This window comes from Monodelphis domestica, chromosome 1 (genome assembly GCF_027887165.1).
Source record: "Monodelphis domestica isolate mMonDom1 chromosome 1, mMonDom1.pri, whole genome shotgun sequence".
NCBI classification, from domain to species: domain Eukaryota; kingdom Metazoa; phylum Chordata; class Mammalia; order Didelphimorphia; family Didelphidae; genus Monodelphis; species Monodelphis domestica.
In genome coordinates this window covers 134,223,495-134,247,261 of record NC_077227.1, presented here as the reverse complement: position 1 = coordinate 134,247,261, position 23,767 = coordinate 134,223,495, and the positions used below count along the sequence as shown (strand labels likewise).

Sequence of the window (23,767 nt, the reverse complement as noted above, 5' to 3'; positions counted from 1 at the left end):
TGAAAAGGATCATTAAATGCAAATCTCTCGTTTTACAGATGAAGAAACCAAGGCCCAGAGAGGGAAAATAACTTGTCTAAGATTATATAGGTAATAGAACCAGGATTTAAATTCCTCTAACAGTACTTTTCTTACTATAAAATATAATAGGAGCTAGCCTATGAAGCATTCCCTCTGGCTTCATGAGTAGGAATATATACCCTGGTTTCTTGTGGAAAGACATGGGTAACCAGTCTCCTCCTGGTTGATCCTTTGGGTCTCATATTGGGGAGAAGGGCATTCAAAGATAATTCGTGACTTGGCCAGGAAGAACTACCCTCCACAGTAGGAGATTGAGAAGAAAAAATCCTCCTTCTTTCATGATGGTCTCCTTTGTGGGATGTGACCAATACTTGGACTTTGAGTAGAAGAGAAAGGGATTTCCTTCCTCTCCCTATCCCCCAAAAGCAATAGCAACTGAATGTACATGGCAGTTTACCTAGATGAACCTGACTCTAAATCTCAAGGTCCCTGCTTGCTATTTCTGTTTCATGTTTCTCTCTTGTACATAGGTGGCTGTACAGCTATTCTGACACAAATGGTGGCTACTGCAAGAAGTCAAGGGTCATTGAGAAGTCTAGGTGATTTTCATGCAGTATTAAGTTCTCTTCTTAAAGAAAAGAAGGTAACTAACACAGAACCAGGAAAATAAATATATCTGGCTAGCCAGAAGAAATGAATATTATGAGAATTGCTAAGACTCTACTCCTTTGAGATGCCTATTCAGTAGTCCCACAAAGTATTTCATGTTTTAAGTAACTTCCCAATAGAGCATATTAGGAGTGATATGTTACTGTTTACATGTTTTCAATGTTTGTCAATGCACACTTATGAGTCTGGGGTGTTTTAAGTATATTTTTTTGGTGTGTAGGAGAGGAAATAAATGACTATCTTATACTTATTTGGTACCATTTTATACACCAAGTAACTTTTCTAGAAGGAACTCTGTCAATCCTTTTTGAAGAGAACCTATTTTTGTTTAAAGAGTTTCTTTGTGTAATAATTCCAGGTGGGGACATAATGGGCCAGAGAGTACAAGGAAAGCCAGTAACTTCTCTTGGGGTCCCTAGGACCTAATATGTTCTGTGTCAAGTCTATAAGCAGGGCCCAAAAGGGGACAGAGACAGCCATTGGGCTATAAGTAACTGCAGAATTGTCTCTAACAATATTCTTGGGGATTAGTTAAAGAGATTTGTCAGTGAATTCAGAACTGCTGTAATGAATGATCATGCCTAAAGAAAAGTGATTAATAGATTGAGGTCAACCTGGAGAGAGGTTTCTAATGGAGTGTTCCAGGAATCTGTCTTTGGTCCTTCTCTGTCCAACATTTTTATCAGCAACTTGGGTAAAAGCAGAGATGACATGCTGTTAAAATTCTGAGATGGCCTGAAGCTGGGAACTATAAGTAACATACTAGATAAAAGAATTGACATTCAAAAAGATCCAGATGAGATTGAATGAGGCAAATCTAATAAAATAAATTTAATAGGGATAAATTCTATACCTAAGTTCAAAAAATCAATTGCAGAAGTACAGGATTTGGTCATTCATTCAACAAGCACTTATTTAGTTCCTATATGTATATAAGGAACTTTACTAAGCATTGGAGAGAAAAAGATTTAGCAACAACACTATGTGCTTTAGGAGCTTACAATCTACTAAGAGGATGTTACAAACACACAAATAAATATAATTCAAGAAGAAAATGTAATTGAAAGGAAATGTGATTGAAAGAAAGGAGAGACCCAGACCAAGTCATCTGGCATTATCAGGGAAAGGTTCATGAAGGAGGTGACACTGGAGTTGGGCCCTAAGAAAAGAAAAAGACTTCAATAGATAAAGATTAAATAGAATTGTATTCTAGGCATGGGGCTAAGCTATATGAAAGAGATCCAGAAACAGCAAGTTGTCCAGTTGGGTGAAATATGAAGTATATAAAAGGGATTCATGTGAGGTAGGATTAGAAAAATAAATTGATGCCATATTGTGGAGAACCTTAAATGCTAGTTTAAGAACTTTATATTTTATCCTAGAGGTAATACAGAAACATTAAGAATTTTTGAGGAAGAGATTGATATGATCAGATCAATGCATTATGATTATGTTGACAGCTATATGTACAATATCCTCCCATGATATTTAAAGCCAGCTTTATCATGGTGTGGAGGTGACCTTGTCTTCTCAAAGACTATACCAGGTGAGTACAAACTTAGGTAAATCCTATCACAGTAGACAGACTTTAAATATTCATCCAGTGTTACATTGTGTGACTGTCATCCAAGGACTGGCCTAGTTAAAATCAGAAAGGTAACTCACAGGGTCATGAATTTTTCAACCATAGCATCTCTAAAGAACATCTACAGAGATGATGATCTGCTTTGGTGGAAAGAGTGCTCTTTCTGGCAAACTCACAGATCAATGAATTAGTGAAGAAGTGTGAAGGACTAGAGAGATAGATGGGAGTCAGGGAGGTCAATAAGAATGTCATTACTGGCTAAGAGATGAATTTTAGAGGAGTTGAGGACATGGAATACATAGAACTTATCATGAATTGGATATGGGGAAGAGAAGAAGGGAGAAGAGCCAACGATGATTCCAAGACTCTGATAGGGGCTAGATAAGAGTTCATACAAAAACAAACAACAAAAAAAATTAGAATTTTAAGTAAATCCTAAATCCAATATGAATCAAAGATAAAATGTAGTCAACAACAAAAAACTAACGGCATCCTAAGCAGATTTAACAGAAGCTCAATACACACACACAGAAGATGTCCTTGCCTACATCAGGCTACAATTGGAAATATTATATTCAATTCTAGATAGGATATTTGCTGAAGGACTTTGATCCAGCCCTTTGATCCAGCCATACTGCTGGTGGGTTTGTACCCCAAAGAAATAATAAGAAAAAAGACATGCAAAAATATTTATAGCTGTGCTCTTTGTGGTGACAAAAATTGGAAAATGAGGGGATGCACTCCAATTGGGGAATGGCTGAACAAATTGTGGTATCTGCTGGTGATGGAATACTATTGTGTTCAAAGGAATAATGAACTGGAGGGATTCCATGTGAATTGGAAAGACCTCTAGGAAGTGATGCAGAGCAAAAGGAGTAGAACCAGGAGAACATTGTACACAGAGACTGCACATTGTGGCACAATCAAATGTAATAGACTTTTCTACTAGTAGCAATGAAATGACCCAGGAGAACTCAGAGGAACTTGTGAGAAAGAATGCTATCCAGAAATGCAGAAGAAAAACAGATGATTGATCACATGGTTTGATGGGTATATGATTAGGGTTTTAGCATTAAAAGATCACTCTACTGTAGATATGAATAGCATGGAAATAGGTTTTGAAAAATGATACATGTATAACCCAGTGGAATTGCTTGTCAGCTCTGGGAACAGGGAGGAAGGGAGGAGGGGAGGGAGAGAACATGAATCATGTAACCATGGAAAAATATTCCCCCCCAAAAATCATGCCCCATGAGGATCAACTGAAGGAAGTGAAGATGTTTAAACTAGAGAGGAAAGACCTTAAAAGAAATTATTTCTCTTCAGGTTTTTAAGGATCAGTCATGTGGAGCAGAAATTAGATGAATTTTGTTTGGTTTTAGAGGAACAACGAGTGGAAGTTACACTGAAGTAGAACAAGATTGGATGTTAAGGAAACCTTTCAACAATTACAGATTGTCCACAAAGGAAATGGAATGGCTCTGGATGCAATGGGTTTTCCATTATTGGAAATCTTCAAGTAAAGACTGTATATAACTGCTTGAATGTTGGTTTATGAGATTGTCACTTAATATTTCTACAAATGGGTTTTCATAAGAGATCTTATTGCATTTAAATTTTTCTAAATACATAATATTTGATTATATAAATAGGGCCCTACTATTGACTTCACTATTAGACACTAGGGAATTGAGAGAGAGATATCAGAGGTATCTGATCTTAAAATATTGGTGCCATATTTAGTGTAGACACAGAATAAATTTATCTCTACTCTAGCTCAGCTTAAAGGAATTTACCAGTCTTTACCTTCCCTAGTAGCAAGGATCACAGACATAGACCAACATCCTCAGCATTTTTTTCTTTTCTGGGCACTGAATTCCTACTTAGGACCAAAAGGTAAATCTTTTATTTAACTGCCTCATGCTTTCTGAATTTAAGTTTCTCTAAATGCACCAAGGATTCTTTATAATTCTCCATTCTCTTTTTTCTTCTTCCCTCCCCTACAAACCATATTCCTAGTGGATTCTTAAAATTAGATCTTAAAAATGGAAATCTGACCTATAGTTCATCTCTGGTCCCTCAGGGTTTTAAATTACATGGAAATCTGACCTATAGTTCATCTCTGGTCCCTCAGGTTTTAAATTACAATCATGGACATTTTTTGTATTGATTTCTCTACTTTGCCACCAAGTTTTAAATACCTGGAAAAAACTAAGTTAATTCAGGTTTGTGTATTTATTCAGTTGCTCATTGATCCAGGAAAAAAATAGCTGAACTAGTAAACTTTTAATAGGAACATTAATAAATAAGAAATAATAGAAAATAACATCAGTCATTTTTCTGCATTAGTACAATTTTATTCCCTTTCTTCTATCTTTACGGAGTTAGGAGAATTAGCTCTTTCAAAAGGCTCCTGCTTGAAAAGGGCAAGCTATAGGCCAAGTCTCTCAGCAGCCAGTGTATTTATTCTTGGATGGGTCCTGGAGCTGAAAACTTGTGATGGGCCAAGTCTGCGTCTAGGATTACCTGCTTTCTCTACTCTTCTCTCCTCACCAGTCCCGGCCTGACTTGCCTAAAGAAATACTTGTTCCAGGGCGCGGTCATGTTCACCAGCTTTTCCACCGCCAGAATATCTCATTTTACACTGCTCTGTGTACGCATAAACTTAGCAGTAATCTCCTTCTCACTTAGCCTCTCTCTGAGTAAAATGAGCCCGCGACTGTTTTGCTGACAGGAAAGGAAAGGACGGGGGAGGAGACAGATAGACAGAGACAGAGACAGAGAGAAACAGAGAGAGAGACAGAAAAAGAGAGAGACAGAGAGAGGCAGTCTCAGTTCCGGGCTCTGTATAACAGGGTGGGTGGGGGAAGGGCGGGGAACACAGAGAGCTGGGGAGTGGGCTAGGAAGCATGGAGTGGCATTTCTCTCTGGCCCTCCTCCAGTGTGTTCAGTGAGTCTCACTCCCTTCTCTGACAAAGGGAGTGGGGAAGAAACTGAACATAGGCTGACGTCATACTCTGAAGAACTGTACGCCGCAGAAATGAAGGAACTGGCTGGAATCCATTCCTAGGTTAAACAGTAAACAGATCATGCCCTATGCCACATTTACAGTTTCCCAACTAAGAGTTAATAACTTTCTCAGGCAACAGTTACATAATTTTCTTATTCCAGCAGACAAATGCCCAAGGGGAATAGTATCTGAAACACCTGAACTCAACTCTTCACTCAGAAGGAAAAGTTTCATCACAAATAAGGTGGATGAAGCACTGAAGCTGGAGTCAGGAAATGGCTTGGTTCAAAGGACAAAAATGGGAACTTTTAAAACAAAATTCAACTAATTCCTGTTCCACATCATAGACCCATAAATCCCTGAGGAAAAGTATCATTTTTGGTTCAAATAATAATGAATTGGTTAAAACCTTTTCTTAAACATTTCCTGGCTCTTTTACCCTGGTTGGGCAAGTTACTTTATTTCTTTCAGCCTCAGTTTTCCAATTTGTAAAATAGGAGCAATAATGGCACCTACCTCCCAGGATTGTTGTGAAAATGTAATAAATAATATGTGTAAAGTGCTTTGTAAACTTTAAAGTTCTAATAAATGCTAGGTATTATCAGCGTTAGATAAGAACAGCATAAAATACCCCAAAATGAAATAATTAAAAAAGAACATCCTTAGATGCCCAAGTTTTAAAAAAATTATGGGCTGCACATTTTTCATTAGGTTATTCCATAGTGGTGTTGATTATAATGAAGATGGATATCACTTTCATAAATCTTTCCTGCTTAAGAATTTCAGTTGCCAGTAATTGAAAATTATAAAGGGAAGTCATAAGAAGTTTATGGTTACATTTAATAATAATTGACATTTATTTAGCACTTTAAGGTTCACAAAGTGTTTTGAATATATTATAACAATCCTGTGAGGCAGGTACTATCTACAATATTAATCTCATTAATACTTTATTTTCTAAATAAGGAAACTGAGGTACTAAGAGAATGAGTTGCTATTTCATGGTCACAAGGTAATAAGGGTGGAAAGCAGTATTCCAATCCTGTTCTCTCCATACTTTAAGTATAATTCTCTTCCCACAATATGCTGCCTCTCAGTCAGAAGGACAACAAAGATTTACTTTTCTTACAGTAGATCTATCCTACTCTTGGGTAAGTATTTCTAAGTGACAGAGCAAATAATAAATTCCAGTAGGTAATAAATAAAAGAGATTTTTTTTCAAGCAGCTCTTATGTATAAATAAAGTTGACTATATTCCCTTGCTAGCTGACAGTAGCAAATTTCTAGTCATCTTTATAAATTTAAATTAGTTTCTAGTGATCTGTATTATCAGTAACTAAAATTATCTTAAATATGGCAAGAATTACCATTCAAAAATTATAACTGAAAGTATCTTCAGAAAAATGTGCTGACCATTTTGTGCTTTTCCTTAATAATTAAAATACACACATGCATGTGCACATACATGCCAAGCTAGGAATAGTAATTCTTACTCAAGATCTTTTAGTAGAATGATTATAATTTTAGCAGATACATGATCCCCTTGAATTCAGAGGTTGAGGTGTCTTGGTAACATGAGAAGCAAGTGATTCTAATACCTTAAGCCAAGGTTGTTCCTCAACACAATTCTTCCCTTGAATTTCTGGAATATGGAGATATATTTTAAAGGTCTCTGAACATGCCTCATCATGGCATAAAGGTGATTCTGAGTTCTCATAAGCCATGTCAGCAAAATAAAAACTGGCAACTCCTGCCAAGCTGGAAAGGCTTCAAGTCCAACTGCTAACAGAATGCGAATCTGTCTTTTGAAGATCAGCTTAGCTAAATTCATAAAGTGTCATTAACAGGTGGGCCTTCAGGTAAGGAATTTTTTGACTCTGTCAACTCATATATTACCTGCCTGGAATTCACTCCCTCATCTGCCTTAACAAATTGCCTATTTCTTCCTTCAAAGCATGACTGAAGTACCACTCCCTAAACAGACTGTTCCTGATCCTTCTCTCACTCCCTAGTCCCCCAAACCCTACCCTTATTAACACTGATACCTCTAGGTAGATTAATGGTTAGAGCACTGGGCCTGCAATCAAGAAGACCTGAATTTATTTGTCATCCTCAAGAAAGTCATTTGAAACATCTTTTTGCCTCAGTCCCCTCAACTATAAAAATAACACCCACTTCCTAAAATAAGACAAGATATTTATAAAGTGCTTATCAAGCCTTAAAGTGCTATATAAGTGCTAGGCATTATTATTCTCTTCTAGATGTTACATAATTTTGTATTAAACTTGACATTTACACATTTACATACATACTATATCTCCCTAGTTAGAATATAAATGTCATGAGGTCAATACTTTTTTCTTTGTCTTTATACTCAATGCCATGAACTATTTATTACCTTTTAGTATTTGTATATCCAATGCTTAGCACACAATAGGAGCTCAATAAATGTTGTTGAAGTATTTACAGAGAGAAAATCTACATGGATGAACTTGGACATCTCTGAACTATCAAAATATGTAAATATATCATAACTTCTCAGAGGAGTCTTTCTTATCAGAATTTTTACTTGCTATTATTAGTGTGTTCCAACTTTTCTATATTACTTGTCATTATAATTGACAAAAATGGCTATCCAGGCTTTCTGAAGTTGGACTCGAAGAGGATTTAATAATTATCTTAGCTTCTTCATAATTATAGGAAATGTACTGATTAACTGGCTTTTGTAACATGTTTATTGTCTTCTGCCGACTTATAATTTTTAGAAATATTTTCCCCATTTGTTGGTTGCAGGTTATTGCTAAGCATGTTGAAGGAGAAAGACTCTTTTAATCCCTTATATTCTTGCACTTTAAATACTTAATTAAAATGAAATTAACTAAATAAAATGATAGTGCAACTTTTTAAATAACTATTCTTAAGAGGATGGACTTGAAAATTAAACCAAAAGGAAAGTAGTTTACTTTGGGAAAACATAAAATTTGGATGTTGATTTGAGGTCTCTTTCCAATCCCAGTCATAAAGGGATATGAAATCATTAAGTTTACCTCATTTTTAATGGCTAATTTTGGTTGTAAACTGGAAAGACTCAGAGTTTCCATATCAATTTTGGGCACTTCCTGTTTTGTGAGCAGATCAGTGGCAAATATTACACAAGTCATTATCTCACTTCAAAATATTTTTATTTAAAATATTTAATATTATTCTAATAAAGTAGCAATTATTAAGTCAAATTTCAGCCATTTTGCCACAAAATTACTTCTGTTTTAGAAGACATGGTTCATATAAATACCTTTATCTAGCTTTGTTTGACAACTGCCACATTAAATATCATTGACCTCTTTGATCGCTGTTTCCTCAACTGTAAGGGAGCTTAACTTCCACACTGCTAAGTTTTTCTCATGTTGTAAAATAACGCTAAAGTGTTTTTTAATACCAAATGACTCATGGTTCAAAACAAAATAGAGTCTAAGACTGTCATAAACAAAAATTTCAGTAGTCCGAGTATTGGAAACAATCTGTGAAATGGGCATGCAGATCAGAACCAATAAACGAGTAAAGAAGTTCTTATCCCAGATCTAGTATGGGGCAGAAAACTTATAAAACTAGGAACATCATGGGGCAGCTGGGTAGCTCAGTGTGTTGAGAGCTAGCCCTAGAGACGGGAGGTCCTAGGATCAAATTTGACCTCAGACACTTCCCAGCTGTGTGACCCTGGGCAAGTCACTTGACCCCCATTGCCTAGCCCTTAGCACTCTTCTGCCTTGGAGCCAATACACAGTATTGATTATAAGATGGAAGGTAAGGGTTTAATAAAAAACAAAAAAAAACTAGGAACATGGAAAACTCAGAGCTTAATCATATTGGAACAAATCCTAAGCCTTTTTTTGCTCAGTGGGCACTAGAGCTACTCTAACGTTTAATTTCATTTATCCCTCCCTGACACCTGTGCCTGGGTAACAGTGGAAAGATGTAGGAGTAAAAAAGTGAGTCTTTCTCAATTAACCAATCAACAAGTATTTATCAAACACCCTACTGAGTCAGGTATCTTGCCAAAGGCTTTACAGTTACTATTGTAAGGGGGCAGAGAGAGTTCATTTAATCTTCACACTATCTCATTTGACTCTTCCAAAAATAAATGTTACATTTATCCTATTTTATAGTTGAGGAAACTGAGACTGCAGAAGTTAAGTGATATGCCCAAGGTCATACAGCTAGTAAATGTCCTGGATTAAATTTGAACCCAGGTCTTTCTGACTCCAGGCCCAGTACTCTGTCCACTGTACATACTATACCACCTAGCTGCCCCCAGGCATTGTGCCAGGTACTGGGGATAAAAGTACAGTAAATGAAAAACAAGAACTTACATTTTACCTTACATTTTAATGAGGAAGTCAATAAGGATATAGTCATAGTCATATGGATTTCAATGTAAATGTAAAACTATATTCAAATAAGTGCAAAGATGATAAATACCAATGGTGCAGGAAGGGAGCCCCATATCATGATGTTAAACTAACTTAAAGCCACACTAAGTCATCTCTTCATGATTCATAAACAAGTTCTTTGAATCAGAAAGGAAAATATATCTCAGGATGAAGAAATGATAGGTCCTGCTTTCAAGTGACCTTTAAAAGTTAATTTATTCAGTGAGTCCATGAGAAAGAAAAGATACCCAGATTCTACTAGGTAAAGAAGATGCTTGGAGCTAGATAAAGGGAGGTCCCAAGAAACTGCTTAAGCCTAAGGGAAAAGAAATGAGTTAGGCATATCTGGTTGGAGCATTGGGACAAAAGCTGTGTTGGACATTAGCTCCTCATCCTTTTACCACAGACCTCAAAGGAATATTTGGATATCTGTTTTGTCACAATGACCTCCCTTAATAGCCTGAAACCTTTTGCTCTGGGCACAAGGTCTGTTTACCTTTGTTTTAAATGTTTGTAGAGTCTTTATAAACAGTGTTTAACCATAGGTCATTGCTGATCTGAGTCCACTCATTTTTTGGGGGAAAAGCAGACAATTGAGAGGGTAGGTTCCCTCTCCTCCAAAACTGAGGTGTTTTGCCAGACTCTTTTGGTTGTTTACAGCTAAAAAAGATGGATGAATTACACAAGGAAACTTACTTAGGCAATGAATCAGTGGTTAGAGGAAGAGGGCAAATAGGTGTGAAGATTAAATTTAACTCTCCCCTGGTTGTGAAAATGAAATTAATTAACTCTCCCCTGATTGTGAAAATTAAATGAACTCCCTTGCCCATTTTTAGATTTAATCACCAAAAGTGCAAACACCCCATTCATACTGGGGGGTGGGGGGGTCTGTGACCTACTTGTGCAATAGTGAGGGATGAATCAGAATTTAACTGCCCCTGGATAGTCTTAAAGCAAAGCTTCAACTGTGATTGGTAGACGTAAAATTAGGGAAATTCACAGGAAATGATGCAAAAGAAAGTGTCTTTAAAAGGGAGTTACAACTTCCTGAGTCAGTTCTACTTGAAGTCGAGGTTGAAGAAGAATCTGATGACTGAACCTGAGACCCTATTCCTGGTGTGACTGTTCTTAAATCTCTTCTTTCTGACTAACATGTGGTGAGTAAAAAGGCTGACTCCTTTCCTAGATATTTTCTGAAGAAACTAGCCTCACTCCTGAGGCTAGTTTCTTCAGAAAATATCAGCTTTGCTGAGGCCGGCTGAAACTAACTCCCCCTGCCCAGGTTGAGTCAGGGGCCTGGAGTAAATTACTTAGTGCTTAGGCTAGATATCTTGCCCTATCCTCTCTCTGATTTTCTAACTTCACTCTTTCTATATTTTGTAAATAAATAGTAAATAAATCTCTTTGGAATAAATTAAATTCCTGGCAACCTTATTTTAAATATAATCCAGTCCAACCTTTGTAGGTAATTAACACCTTTTTCCCCATACATATGAGTGGTATAAAAAACCCTGCTCCCAACCATACCCCACCACTATTACATCTTAAAAGTGTTGCAAAACTAAAAATAAATCCTTATATATTCAGTTAAAAGAAACAAACTATAGCATCCCAAGCATATTCACATCTATGAAATATAAATGACTATATTATTACTGTGTCTCCAAGCATGAGGCTTTACCGATAAGGTTTGTGAAGGTAACCTTGACCTGATCATGTGACCTATTGCCCAACACAAGCCCATTAACATGTTCGGAGACTTGCCCGGGAAAGCGCGGTTACGTCCTACACGCCCAAAAGGTGTTCCCTCCACTATACCACCCAATCTTGATTGTCTAAGATATGTGATGTAATTGTTACGTGATTAGAGGCATCCCTCTGCCTCCTCATCAATAAAAGCAAGGCAACCCCTGGAATTTTCTCTTTTTAGGAAGGTTCTTTCCCTAGATAGGATCACCGTTTCTCTCTCTCTTTCTCCTCCAAGTCCTTTCCTTCCCCGAGGCTGTGACCATCTCGGCCTGCATTCTCCACCTTAATCTCCTCAACCACCTTGTATTCCATTATCCTCATTTTCCGCCTTAAGGAAAATCATAGGGGTTGCCTGCCCTATCCAACCACTGATTTGTCGGTGTCTTTCATTTCCACCCTGGTTCTCGGTTCCTATCGCTCCTCTGTCCCATTACAAAGGTGAGCCCCTTCCCTTGTGGGACCCTGCTGGTCAGGGTAGTTTATTAGGAGCGAACCCACACAAATACATAATATTTGGTAATATATACATTAACATTCATTTAACATAAATAGCAAATAATTTTTAAAACTTATTTAAAAAGTGAATTTTCAACTATAGCAAACTGAAAATGTAATTGACTAGCTAAAAATTACATATATTTTAAAATAAATTAACATCAGTATAATATGCACCCAGAGCTTCCTACCCAAGAAATTCTCAAGCCAGTCTCTGTCATTACAACTTCTTCTCCATTCCATTTCCTTTCCTTAATATCTGGTTAGCCAGCAGGGTAATAGCTGGTTCCCTATATATGTATTCATTTTAGGGATTTCACTGTTAATGGGCAGCTGCTCCAAGTTCCACCCCAAGTATAATCTCAAGGATTTGGAAAATAAAAAGTAGTTCCTTCCTCCAAAACAGATTGAAAACCCCATAACTGAAATTGCTGAAAATATGGACAACATTGATTTAAAAAAACACACCCACACATATACCTTTTAATCTTTTCTATTATTAAAATATTCCTTAACATAGATTTCAGAGAATAATTCTTTTTATATGCCCATCTATATTGATTACAGTTTACTAGTAGTACTTTTATATTTATGGAGTTTCTCAAATTCTATAGAGGTTTTCTTTCAACATATTCATCAAAACTTCAAATGCCTTCTGAGGGACTTAGGAAAAAGAACGCTAACCACATCCAGAGAAAGAACTGTGGGAGTAGAAACACAGAAGAAAAACAACTGCTTGATCACATGGTTTGATGGGGATATGATTGGGGATGTAGACTCTAAATGATCATCCTAGTGCAAACATCAATAATATGGAAATAGGTCTTGATCAATGTCACATGTAAAACCCAGTAGAATTGCTCGATGGTTATGAGAAGGGGATAGGAGGAGGGGAGGACATGAATCATGTAACCATGGGGAAAATATTCTTAATTAATTAATTAATTAAATACACTTAATTAAAAAAAACTAAAAATAAAAATAAAAAATAAATATGCTAGGAAGAGGAGACCTTGGAGAAACACAAATGTTTTGTAGGTTATAAACAAAATAAAAGATATAAAGAGCAAAACCTGGATTAAGTGAGGCTAGGCTTATTTTGTGTGGAGAATTAGAGAAAGGTACAGATTTAGAAAAGAGAATGGTTGAAACTTTAGCCCATCTTCTACTTGGGCTGTTGTGAAGAATGGGAGGAAGAAACAGATCGAAACAAAGAAAGTCCAGCCCTCTGAATCACTATAGGATATGCCATTCAGGCGGAAGAGGTTGAGCAGAAATAAAGGTCTGTTCAAGTAGCCATAGTAACATTTCCCCCACCCATTTCTAGCTTCAAGTGCTCATGGTCAGTTCACTTCCACAAAGCATGCTGGGAAAATTCTCTTTGTTACCAGGGCACAGTATGTATTTAAAAGGCTGTTGATTCTTCTCTTCCCTCATTCCTCACCCTGGTAAAAGGTTATTTTGTTTCTTTTATTTTTAAAGAAGACAGGTTATCTTCTCAGAACACTGGAAAATGCCTGGTTGCCCTGATACTAAATTAATACTCTATTAAAATCAAGATTCTTTATTCTTGCTTCCATATCTCAATGCTTATATCTGAATTAATCCTTCTCAAATTTATTTTACTATAAGTAAAAGTTTATAAAACTTATAAACAACAGGAAATGACAAATTTCCATCTAGATGGCAAGTTGCTCAAGGGCAAGGACTATGTTTGCTATTTATTCTTACCTTCTTCCCCACACATATCAATTCATGCAGCACTGAACATATAGCATGCTTACTAGCCAGTTAATAAGATAAATTTAAATATGGTGTTCAGTTGATTTGTTTGAAAAATGTACAACTATTTTTTTAACCCTTACCTTCTATCTTAGAATTGATACTAAGTATTGCTTCCAAGGCAGAAGAGCAGTAAGGGCTAGGCAATTGAGGTTAAGTGACTTGTCCAGGTTCACACAGCCAGGAGGTATCTGGGGCCAGATGTGAACTCAAAGACCTACAACCAATGTGGTCTGAAATGTCCCACAAACCCTGCCAAGTAGCTGTAAATAATCACAAGAACATAGAAATAACTAGTTGATTAATATGGGGCCACCTTTCAGATAAAACATATGGGTGGCTTCGATTTACGATTTTGAGAAAACTCCATACATTAATCTTTAGACTAGGTTTAATCTAGGTCCTTGGTTTAAGGGGGTTCAGATTCCCAATTGCATTGGATTGGGTTCAAACAATGCTCAATTTCCACAATGACTACCTTCTGTGGTCTGTGGTGAGAAGAGCAAAATTTGACCTAAAGTTACCCTGGGCTGTTTATCATATTATTAGCATCAATTTACATTGTGGTTTGCTCCCCCTCCCCCAGTGGACAAACAGAGTGAATCATGGGAAAACCAAAGTGGACCATGGGTAAAGTGACATCAGTTCCTTGAACTGGACAGGGCAACCACCAACCAAACAAGTAACCTCTTCCTTAGTAACTAATCAAGATAAAAAGCATTCCTTACCCACTCTACCTCCCTTTCCTTACCTTATCTCTTACTTTGCCCCCATCCTTCCCTTCCCTTACTTACCTCCCTTACTTATTTGCTGCTTCTCTTACTAGTTACTCTGTTACTCTATTCTCTTAATGCTTGTTCTCTCCTCATGGAGTTGGTCTGAACTGTCAATTCTTTGGACAAGACCCTAATTTTCTGCCTTGCCCACATCATGACTATTAAAGGAAGATAATGTTTTAGGCTGTTTTATGGTTTAAGTCATTAGCAGATAAAGTAGAAATTTTCATAAAGGTGTACTTTTAGCAACTTATATTTGATATTACCTGCTTTCTTTTTTTACAGTTTAGAATGTTTACAGTAATTCTTATGTCATCAGCCAGAGTAGAGAGCAACTGTATCATCAGAATGTCTTTCCTATATGAGAAAAATAAGAAAGCTATTTTTATGGGGAGTTATGATTCATTTGCACTAAATATGGTATTTTCCTCTTCTCTGGTGTGATAAATGAGTGATAGTTTTTAGAACCTGTTTAAATTGGCCTGTGATTTAGTTATGTTGATTTCCCCCCTAAAAAAATTATTTTACTTTGAAGAAAATGAACTGGCAAGCAACCAAGAAAAACTATATTTCACTATAGAAATAAGTAAAGCTCCTGAAATGCAGTATTTTATTTTGCTCTGCCAGCAACTTCAGATGACAAGAAATTGCATTCTCTGCATTGTGTAGCTTAATATACTTCAGATCTCTGTCTCAGACAGCAAGGGCATCTTTACAAAGGAAAAAATGAGTGAGAAAGGGCAATGGAGGAAAATAAAGGTAAGCATTTTCATTTCAAACATATTTTGAATAGCTGATCAGATTTCTTGCTTCTGAAACTGAAAATTGTTTCTGGCCTGATAAGAAACATTTCAGGACAAGTTAGGCGGCTCAGTGTATAAAGATCCAGGTTTGGAGACAGGGGGTCTTGGGTTCAAATTCGACCTCAGATACTCCCTATTTATGTGACCATGGGCAAGTCATTTAACTCCAGTTGCCTAGCCCTTACCATTCTTCTGCCTTGAAACCAACATACAGTATCAATTCTAAGACAGAAGGTAAGAGATTAAAAAAACACACACATTTCAGATCTCCCTAGGGAAAAAACAAATTTTAAAACTGACACTAGAAAAGGCTGGTCCAGTTTGAGTATAAAGCATAGATCAATTACAAGGTTAATATTTAACAAGGGTCAATCACAAAGAAAATAGACTGGTACAGAACTCAATAAAAATGAATACATAAAAGACTTTCTAGCTCTAAAAGAAGACAATTTGCTAAAAATGTGCTCTAGTTTAGAGACTGACAACAAAAAGAACTTGACCACCTTTGAGAATAATGTTATGTGTACCAAGCTTGAAATTTTCAACATGCTTTATATACATTATCTCTGAGCCTCATAACAACCACTGAGGTAGGTATAATAACGGCTCTTATTATTGATGCTCCCCCATCCCAACTTGTCTATGGTACTACAACTAAAACATTTTTTATTTAAAACAAAATCATCTCTACAATACTGGTAATATGATTTATCAGAGTTCCATGGCTAAGAATACAAAGCTATGGAAAATGGAGGCATAGGAAAAAGAGACTGGAAAAAATCTAGGAAGAGAGAATATTTGAGGGGGACTAGTTTATTAAGCTGATCTAAAATCTTTACCACTTTTTATTTGGCAGAGAAGTAAGAAAATGCAATATTGGGGGGGATGATTCTTCAATATCTAAAGAGCACTCAAAATTTGGAGAGCTACATAAAATACATGAAAAAATTTTAACAACTAATATGAGAAAAGATCATGAGATATAGTGAGGTAAACTGCTATGAATATGAAGAGGAAATCAGCACATGGGCCCTTACACATAGAGTTGTTGTTACCATAATGTCAAATTTACTTTCACATTTGAGAAAGAGATAATGAAGTACAGAGGGAAACATGGAACACCGGTGCAGCAAACCTGAATACATAGGAACAGAAATTATCAGTGATTGTTATGAGGAATATTTAAAACTGTATTTGTATATCCTGGAAAAGAAATGGAAAGGAGTCTCAATGATAGTCTTCAAAAACATAGACTTTGGTGACTGTTACAAGTCTCTGCTAAAGGACAGTAGGAAAGGGAGGTGGGAGGCTGATTAAGAGGGAAAGAGGGAAGAGAGACTAGAGAGGGGCAGAAATAGTTTCAAATAGAGTAGAACAGGAATTTCTAGACAACATGAATGAGCATATTTATTAAGCATTTACAATGACCTAAGCACTGTTAAAATATAGGGGATAAAAATGTAAAAGCAGAGGCAGCCTCTGTCCTTGAGGAGCTTGTATTCTAAAAGGGGGAAATAGCACATGGGAAAATTGATTCCAAATAGGAATATTTTGGGTTTTTTAATTATAAGGAAGCTAAGAAAGCCCTAGGGGAGTAGCCTGATATAATCTTTCCAAAATAAATTAGAATTAGGTAATAATATATTTATTTCCAGAAATGGAAAGAGAAGAATCTGGGAGGTAGACAGGCAGGGGATACCCTTGCAGTGACATAGCAGTTGATAAAGAATTATTTGGCATGGGAATGAAAAGAATCATGGCTGGAGCTAAAACTAGGTGTAAGTGGATGACTCATCAGGAAAGGCAATGCTGGAGTTATAGACATAAAAGAGGCAAGTGCTCCAAGGCTTAGTTTTTTTGGTCCCTAAGGCATAGGCTAATGAAGAAGTGCCTGTAAGAAACAGTCACTAATTAGCTGAACAGATTATTGAAATAATTTGTGGAATATTCCTTTCTGAGTGTCTTTAAAAACAGTAATTTTCCTTTGTGTTCCATCTGAATTAGTTTGACAGATTTGAAGGAATTAGTATGCCATAAAAAGATTTGTTATTTGGTTGTGTTCAACTCTTTGTGACTCCATTTGGAATTTTCTTGGCAAAGATACTAGAATGGTTTGCCATTTCCCTATCCAGTTAATTTTGTAGATGAGGAAACAAAGACAAATAGGGTTAAGTGACTTGCCCAGAGTCACATAGCTAGTATATGAGGCCAAAATTTGAACTCAGTTTAACTCAGGTTTTTTGACTCCAAGTTCAAAGCTGTGCCACTTAAGTACCCATATAAAAAAATATTTATTTTTTTACTTACATGAACAAAAAGCAAGGAGAATCAAGTAAACAATATAAGCAATGACTACAACAAGATAAATGGAAAGAACAATAAGCAAAATGAACATTATACAATCAAAATGACCAACTTTGGCCTCCAGATTAGATGAGAAAATTCCTTTCATTGAAGAGGCAGGGAGTCACTAGTATGAAATGTTACATATGTTGTCAGACACTTTGTTGATTGTATTCAACTGAGCTTTATTTTTTTCTTTTTAAAATCTTTGTTATAAGAGAATTCTTATTAGGCAGAAGATGGTAGAAGTATATTCAGAAATTAGTATGATGTAAATGCAAAAGATACCAATAAAACTTTAAAATATGCAGGTATTCAAAAAAGATTACTTTTGGAGTCCTATAGAATTACAAGAATACATAATAATCCATCTTTCATATCATTTCTTTTTCAGTTTTAGATTGGACCTGAAGGCTGCTGAGGTTTGTTTAAGCTCTGAAATTCTCTTTTATTTCAGAAATAGTTATTATCATCTCTTTTCTATAATGGGGAAAAAAAAAACCCAACAACCCTGGAGTAGCCAAGTGGCATTCATAAGATTTTTACTATAGCTGAGACTATAGTTCTTTTTAATTTTTATTTAATTAATTAATTTAGAAAATTTTCCTATGGTTACATGATTCATGCTCTTTCCCCTCTCCTTCTCCCTCCCCAATCCTGTAGCAATTCCACTGGATTTTACATGTGTCATTGATCAAGACCCATTTCCATATTATTACTATTTGTAATAGAGTGATCATTTAGAGTCTACATCCCCAATCATATCCTCATTAAACAATCAGATCAATCATATGTTTTTCTTCTGGGTTTCTGCTCCCACAGTTCTTTTTCTGGATGTGAATAGCATTCTTTCTCATAAGTCCCTCTGAATTGTACTGGATAATTGCATTGCTGCTAGTAGAGAAGTCCATTGCATACAATTGTGCCACAATTTACCAGAGACTACAGTTCTATTAGCTTCTGGTTCCCAGTCCTACATTTATCTGACCAAACTTCATTGCCCACTCATCTCAACCCTATGTTTCTATGTGGATTTAACTTTACCAAGAGAAGAATGGAATGGAAGGTAGATTGGAGTCAGGGTCAGTTAGTCAAGTTCTCTTTTCATTTTTGTGCCCAACATGCTGTGAAACTGGACAAATCTCCATGTCTCTAGACATCAGTTCTTCATCCACAAAGTGGTACAAATGTTTTTCTTTTGTTTTAATCAGAGGGTTTCTTAGATTACTATCAATTCTAACATTCTATGAAAAATGATTGTATTTGGACATTATAGTGAGGATCTTTTTTTTTTCATTTTTCATCTGCTTGTTGTTCTTCCATATTCATACTTAAATGTCCTGAGGATGATTTTGATTAGTTAGCTTTTTGATAAGCATTCTATAATCTTGAGGTTTGTTTTTTTGGGGGGGTGGCTATGATTCCTCACTTTTGAGCAAAAATTCTCATTATTTTGTACCAATCTTCTCTCTAAGAAATTTCATAAGTTTATATTCTTTTTTTTATTTTAAACATTATTTTATTTGGTCATTTCCAAACATTATTCACTGGAAACAAAGGTCATTTTCTTTTCCTCCCCGCCTCCCCTCCCACCACCTTTCCCTCTCCCATAGCCGATGCATGATTCCACTGGTTATCACATGATAAGTTTATATTCTAAATTAATTTTGCATTTAGCTGTCTTAGCTCTTTCTATTTGACAAAGAAATCAAGTGTTTGTTGTCTGAAGTGTTTTCTAGACTATTTTATTCTCCTTGTTTTGATGACTGCTTTATATAATAATCTTCCTTTGGGGCTAGTCTCTCTCAATGTCTGGTTTTCTACTCATTTCCCATTTGTTAATGACAACAGCTGGATTAAATAAGTTAGACTAGAGTTGTTGCCTTACCTCAACTGCATGCCATATCTTTTCAGTTTTATTCTTTCTTCCAGTTCAGTATTGATTTTAATATTTGCTTTATTCAGTCTGTGGTCTGACTATACGTTGAGAATAGAATCAGAAATGACTCCTGTGATTCATGATGAAAATACCATCTGCCTTCTGAGAAAGAACTGATAGAATCTGAATACAGACTGAAATGTACTAATTTCATTTTCTTCTTTTTTTAAATTTGGGATCTCTTTCACAAAATGACCAATATGGAGAAATGTTTCACATGATTACACATGTACAATATTTATTAGATTGCTTATGGTCTCATGGAGTGGGGGAGGGAGGAAAAGAGGGAGGCAAGGAGACAAGGAAAATAAGAATGGAAAGAATTTGGAACTCAAAACTTTTTTATTGGTTTGTATGACACCTTTTAAGTTTCATATAGTCAAAATTATTCCTTTTACATCTTGTAATGTTCTCTCTCTCTTGTTTAGTAAAAATAATTCTTCCCTTCTCCATAGATCTGCCAGTTTTTTTTTAAAAGCCCTTTCCTTCTTTCTTAGAATTGATACTAAGTATTTAGTTTTAGGGCAGAACAGCAGTAAAGGCTAGGCAATTGAGGTTAAATGACTTGCCCATGGTCCCATAGCTAGGAAGGACCTGTATCTACTGAGCCATATAACTGCTCCTTGTCAAAACTTTTTTTTAATGTAAAAAATTATTATTTTATTTTTATTATTTTAAAAGTCAAAAAGAAAAAAAGGAATGACTCCTGCAATAGTAATGTTATTTCCTATCTGTTAAAACATAATTTAATTTTTGGTGATTTCAGTTAGTGTTCACCATTACATTTAAACCATATTTCTGGATTAAACTGTATGGATAAATGGATGTGGTTCAATGGACGGAGAGCCATGCCTGGAGAGGGGATGTCCTGGGTTCAAATGTTACCTTATACACTTCCCAGCTCCCTGACCCTGGGCAAATCACTTAACCCCAATTGCCTAGTCCTTAGTGGTCTTCTGCCTTTGAACAAATACTTATATCAGTAAGGGTTTAAAAATAGACAAATGAATGAATAAAGGAGTGAACAAAGTGGTTGAGACCTAAGACTATTGAAAACAGTTTTTTTTAACTTGAAGAGGGAAATTGCTGAAATGGTAATTAATTTTAGTGAAAAGACAATAATAGGATGATAGATATAGAAAAGGAAAGGACCCAAGAAGCCAACTTTCTCCCACCCTTCAACTTTTTAAATCAGGAAATTGAGGCACAGGGAAAGTGACTTGCCAAAGCCATACAAATTATGTCAGTATATACCATACCTGTCTTTATCAGCAGCATACAATATATCTATTATTTGATCTACAAAAGCTAGTTTGAAATACTATTCATAATAAACAACTGATCAACAAATATTTATTACTACCTACTACATACCAGACAATGTGGTAGGTACTAAGGATAAAAAAACCTTGCACTCAAGGACCTTACATTCTATTGAGGAAAACAAAGTGTGCACACATAAGTGGATGTAAAAATTTCTAAAATATAATAAATGCAAGTTAATGGTGGGAGGAGAGGGAAAATGGCACTAGAAAATCTTACATGATGATATAAAAATATTTTTTTCTTCTCACTTTAATATTTAGAGTGGCAAAATGGAAAAACCATTGAACTGGAAACCTGGGTTCTGTCTAGCTCTAACTAGCTTAGACAAGTGACTTCCTCTCTCCAGGGCTCATTTTTTTCATGTGTTTAACAGTGGAGTTGGATGATGTTCTTTCTAGTTCTCAAATTCTGTGCTCTGTGATTAGTGCTCTCCTTCGATGGGTGTAGTTTAGTGTATGCACCTTTCCCTCCTGTTACCACAATTAAGGAAGTAGGGAGATTGAACTGTAAGACAGGAAATACAGCAACTTGTGCCAGAAGCATTAATGCAGGCACCAGCTGCTTTCCCACACCCAGGCTGGTTTTAGGTAGCATTTAAAAGCAGAGTTCACAGGCCTCTGGGCTGGGGCTCCCCCAATCCAGTCTTTAATCAAAAACTATAAATAGGATTATATTAGAAAGAGGAGCAACAAAATAACTAGCTAGGTGAGAGTCCTTTGTGGCATAGCCGTGCAACTCTGGGGAGGCTTGTTACAAAAGTGGTTTGTCCCTAGGTGTCTTTTGCAGTGGGCTTTGGGATCAACTGTTGGAAGTTTCTGCCACAGAATGAATGCACCACAGTCTGGGGAAATGCTGCCTCTGTGTCCCAAGGTCAGCTTGTAGCTCTGTCCTTGAAAGCATTCTCTGGCCCATTCCCTGTGCTTCTGTCAGAGGTTTTTGGAGCCTGACAATTATTAACTTTTCTGCTTATAAACTGACTGAGACTATAGTCAAAATAAATTTCATTCCCAATTTACCACCAAGCCAAATACACAGAAAGACTTAAAGCACTTCTCGTTAACATGTTCTATCCATGTTTGTAAAGAGAGGCATTGATCTCGACATTGTTAAATGCAGGAGAATGTGAGAATTGCTCTGTGTAATGCTGCATTATTTTAGAGATGAGGGAAAGAAGATTTGAGAAGCAAGGAAAGAAAAAAAGTGAAGCGTGGAATCACTTACCGATATCATAACAAGCTGTTGGGACAAAGGAGCTCCATTCCTTCCAGTCAGTGCTTTCTGTACTGGTCCACATTATCACACTTGATAAACTAAGGGGCAATGGCCACAGTTGTCACCACAAAAATCCGTCCTATGGAATATCCTGCAGAAAATGTTGACAGCACGTTTGGCTGAGTCATATCAGTAGGTAGCTTGCAATGCAGCCTTCCTTACTGACAGCTAGCTATTCGACAGAGGAATAAAGGATTTTCAGCATTGGTGCTGTCACCCAGGTACCTATTCTGAGCAGCCCTGTCACTTAATCCTCCTGATAGCATCTCTGTTGACTTGATTAAAAAACTCAGGTAAATGTTACTTTGCCAGCAAATATCATATTACAAATCTTCACCATTGTGAGCAATTGGAATACTAGTCGTCCTTCAATTAAAACATCTTCTAGAATGCAGTGCCAGGAATGCAGTCTCCATGATGCCCTTTGTTTCTTTCTTCAGCCTTTTGGGGGATTATAGTAATCTCAAATACTTGAAGAATGGGATTTAAAGAAGCTGTCTCATATAGCAGGGATACTTTGGGGCAACCTGGTCTGCGATTATACTTTAAAAGACCCTTTTCCTTAAAGGTATTTCTAGGTAAGGCCATATGGATAAATGAAGTTTTAATTTCTAATCCTCAAACAAGTAACTTCATAGCTTTGAGGAAGATGGATGGGGGAAAGTAGGATGGACCATTAAGAGTTCTAGCTAGTACGGAAATCCCTCATTGCTCTAAATCAGGGGTCCTTAAATTTTAATTCTGTTGTGCACCTCCTGGCTATCTGTTGAAGCATATGAACTCCTCAGAATATTTTTTCAATGCATAAAATTGCACAGGGTTACAATGGAAACCAATTTTATTGAAATCCAGGCATCAAAAAACATTTTGATTCACATGCCTTTGGAAATCTATCCATGACTCCAATTTAAGAATGCCTGCTCCAAGTGTCCTTTAAATGTATAGGTATTCTTTGGATGCCTAGGGCACTAACCAAATTATCTACTCCCCCCCCCCCCCAATGTCTGAAGTATGACTTCAGAGACAACTCATTGTCTTATAATAGCAGATAATGGAATTTGAAAGCTATATTAGCTAAACAGAACATCTCATTTTATAGGCAAGGACTCTAAAGTCCTCAAAATGATCTGGTTTGGCCAAGATCACATAAGCAATAAATAGCAGAATCAGGATTTGAACCTGTATCTTATGACTACAAATCTAATCAGCTTTCTATACTCTGCCACTTTCTAGACTTCTCTCTCCTAGCCTATGATGTTTTTCATTATATCATTTAGTCCCAAGTATTTCCTTTCAGCCTATACAAATAGAGGGAAAAGAGTAGGGAAAAAAAACATGCTTCTGATCAAGTAATGGGGTATTTTTGGAAAACAACTAATGTAGACCCAACCAGTTTCAAAATATGGATGTAATTCAAAAGGTTTATGATTTTGTCCTGATTGTGTGTGTATGTGTGTGTTTATGTCTATTTGTGTTGGGGAGAGTAAGGTAGGTAGAAAATGTCCTTATTCATTTAGAAAGATAGAGTGGAAATTCTCTTCTAATGCCTTAGAAGTGAAATGTTTTCCTT

General features: G+C 36.3%; 1 protein-coding gene across 2 annotated transcripts in view; it reads right to left on the bottom strand.

The window, feature by feature from the left end:
* CHD2 (chromodomain helicase DNA binding protein 2) overlaps nucleotides 1-22,630 on the bottom strand; it is a 191,946-nt gene extending 169,316 nt beyond the window's left edge. The window contains exon 1 of one of the 2 annotated variants that reach the window (XM_007479400.3): nucleotides 22,147-22,630. The gene's annotated coding sequence lies outside the window, so the exon portion shown is untranslated. Of the gene's footprint in view, nucleotides 1-14,532; nucleotides 14,745-22,146 lie in introns of those variants that run through there. The other variant, XM_007479402.3, reaches the window with a different exon arrangement.
* Between the last annotated feature and the right edge of the window lie 1,137 nt (nucleotides 22,631-23,767).